The sequence below is a fragment of the Hipposideros armiger genome, unplaced genomic scaffold, assembly GCF_001890085.2.
Source record: "Hipposideros armiger isolate ML-2016 unplaced genomic scaffold, ASM189008v1 scaffold_1699, whole genome shotgun sequence".
Taxonomy (NCBI): Eukaryota; Metazoa; Chordata; class Mammalia; order Chiroptera; family Hipposideridae; genus Hipposideros; species Hipposideros armiger.
Window position 1 is genome coordinate 47587 of NW_017733049.1, and position 3224 is coordinate 50810.

Below are 3224 nucleotides of genomic sequence, written 5' to 3' on the forward strand. Positions count from 1 at the left end.
GAAGGGCAGTAGATGGGGGGAGGGGGGTTGTTACTTTGTGAGGGTGAAAAGGATAGCTAGTGCATTGTTCTGTACACCTGAAACTAACAAAAAAATTAAAAAAATTAAAAAAAAAGACTGCTAGGAGGGGTAGAGATGCAAAATGGGCTGACCCCGCATCCACATGTGGTGGATAAGAATTCTGAGGGATATCTTAGCTGCAGAGGTCCTCCCTGAGGAGCACGGGGTCTTAGACCCACACCAGGTTCCTCAGGCCAGAGCAGCAGTACTGGGAAGAGGAGTCCCACAACCGCTGGCTGTGAAAATCAGCAGGGACTCAGTCCACGTGAGACAAAGGGCTGCTGGTGTCCCAGGTATCCTCTTAAATGGCCTGCGCACAGAGCCACTCACTTACAAACACTCACCTTAAGCTCCAGTGAAAGGACAGCAGCTCAAAATGGTGCCAGGGACTATGGGGGAGGAACTGAATTGTCTGGCTGTAGGGCAAAGGTAGGACAGGCAGCTCTCTCTGGAGCTGGGGAACAACACTGTTCAATTACTGAGCCCTCTTCCCACTCAGACTGCCGATGCAGGTGGGCACCAAGTCTGAGTCTCTATTAAGTGCTAGCACCATTCTAGCCTCACCCTGATAATTCTCTGAGACCCCACCACCCCCAATTTATGCACCTAACATTCACCTCTTTGGGAGGCTAACCCACACAAGAAGCCAGGCTGGGCCTGCACTGTGACTTTCCTAAAATCTTTCAAAGGTCAGCAAACCCCCCCAAAAAAGCAGGTGGTCTAAGTGTGCCCTATCCCTTTTGCTAAGCTGCCTGAAGCTCAGAACTAGTGGCAGCTGGCTTTGGTTCATAGCATAACCACTCTCAGGTGCCTCCTAGCCCAGCACAGGTAGTTACCAACAAAAGATCGCTTTGTAGCAACTACCAGGTGGCCCCAGTTCAGACACAGGCAGCAGCTGGACTTGGCTTTCACCAGAACTCCTCCCAAGAAACCCCAGAATCAATACACAGGTGGCTGGCTTCAGACCATAGCAGAGCAGCACCCAATTAGCACCACAAATGACACACCCAAAAGGTGGACTTGGCAAGCATCTGAGCCCTCTAAAGCAAATCCTGCTCCACAGGGTCAGCCCATATACAACTGGCCTGCTGAAATTATGGCCAGTCCTCGCAGGTAGTCAGCCTGAGGGTCAATCTCACCATCTGATATGCCAACAGCAATCAATGCTCAACTACAATAGGAGGTCACACACAACCCACACAAGGAACACCCCTGAAGCACCCAGCTCAGGTGAATTGGGAGACTGTGCCACTGGGCCCTACAGAACACCTACTACATAAGACCACTCTGCCAAGACCAGGAGACATAAAAGATATATGTCTAGTACACAGAAACAAACACAGGGAGGCAGCCAAAACTAGGAGACAAACAAACATTTCACAAATGAAAGAACAGGACGAAACTTCAGAAAAAGAACTAAAGAAAATGGAGGCAAGAAATCTACCAGATGTGGAGTTCAAAACACTGGTTATTAGGATGCTCAATGAACTTAGGGGAAGAGTAGATTATCTCAGTAAGCACATCAACAAAGAGATAGAATGTATTAAAAAGGAGATAGAAAACATAAAAGGAACCAATCAGAAATAAAGAATACAATAAATTAAATGAACAGATGGAATCAATTGCAGATTAGAGGAAGCAGAGGATTAAATTAGTGATTTGAAAGATAAGGTAGCAGAAAACACCCAATTGGAATAGCAAAAAGAAAAGAAAAGATTTTAATGATAGTTTAAGGGACCTCTGGGACAACATCAAGTGTAACAACAGTCACATCTTAGAGGTACCAGAAGGAGAGAAAGAACAAGGAATTGAAAACTATTTGAAGAAATAATGATGGAAAACTTCCCTAACCTGGTGAAGAAATAGGCATACAAGCTCAGAGAGTCCAAAACAAGATGAATCCAAAGAGGCCCATACCAAGATACATCATAATTAAAATGCCAAAGATTAAAGACAAAGAGAGAATCTTAAAAGCAGCAAGAGAAAAGCACTTTGTTACCAACAGAGGAGTTCCCATAAGGCTGTCAACCGATTTCTCAAAAGAAACTTTGAACAGGAGTGGCACGAAATATTCAAAGTAATGAAAACAAGGATCTGCAACCTAAATTACTCTACCCAGCAAAGCTATCATTTAGAATCGAAGGAGAGATAAAGACCTTCCCAAACAAGAAAAAGCTGAATGAGTTCATGACTACCAAGCCAATATTACAAGAGATGTTAACCCAGAAGCTCGGGTGCAGAAGAAGTGGCAGCTGCCCAGCAGCCCAGCTTCTGGAAGGCGCCCATGCACACCCACCATACCCCCACAATCCCTAAAAGGAAGGTCAGCTCCTCCAAGGGGGCAGTGAAGGAGAGCCCAAGCGGAGTTGACAAAATTGTCAGCTAAACCTGCTCCTGCAAAAGTGGAAATGAAGAAGAAAAAAAAAAAAAAAAGCAGCAAAAAAGGATAAATCTACAGACAAAAATGTGCAAACAAAAGGGAAAAGGGGAGCAACCGGGAAAACAGGCCAAAGTGGCTAACTAAGAAACTAAAGAAGATTTACCTGCAGAAAACAGAGAAGCTAAAAACGAGGAGAGTCCAACCTCTGATGAAGCAGAAGAGATAGAAGGCAAGTCTGATTAATATCATATCATTTCTTATCAGTGGTCCTTGTCTCTCTTCTTGTACAATCCAGAGGAATATCTTATAAACAATTTTGTAAATGCAAGTTTGTTAGTAGCTCTAGAAACATTTTTAAGAAGGAGGGAATCCCACCTCATCCAATTTTTTAAGTGTAAATCCTTTTTTAAAAAATCATTTAAAGAAATTGTTTGCTGGTTGTTTATTTCTTGATACAACCAGAAAATAGTGGGATATTGACTATAGGAGGCTTTGACTGTCTTGGGTGTCAGCTTAACATTCCATAGATGGGGGTAGTTTTAATATCCTATAATACAAAGCATACTAAATGGCAATTTGAAGTCAGTTGTCCATTTAGTATGTCTTGAACATTTTAAATTACTTCTATTCCCATATTTTTGGTAGAATTGTTTTTTAAACAAAACCACTCCTTGATTTTGGCTCTCCTTGTCAGGATTTTGTGCACTCTGTACCATCTTTAGTCATGGTAGTACAGTTTTTCTAGTAATTTTGTTAATATGCTGTGAAGATTAAACTTTTGAGT

At 42.8% G+C, this 3224-nt stretch overlaps 1 pseudogene; it reads left to right on the forward strand.

The window, feature by feature from the left end:
• The first annotated feature begins 2344 nt into the window (after window positions 1–2344).
• LOC109378024 (non-histone chromosomal protein HMG-14 pseudogene) lies at window positions 2345–2683 on the forward strand (annotated as a pseudogene).
• Window positions 2684–3224: the final 541 nt, after the last annotated feature.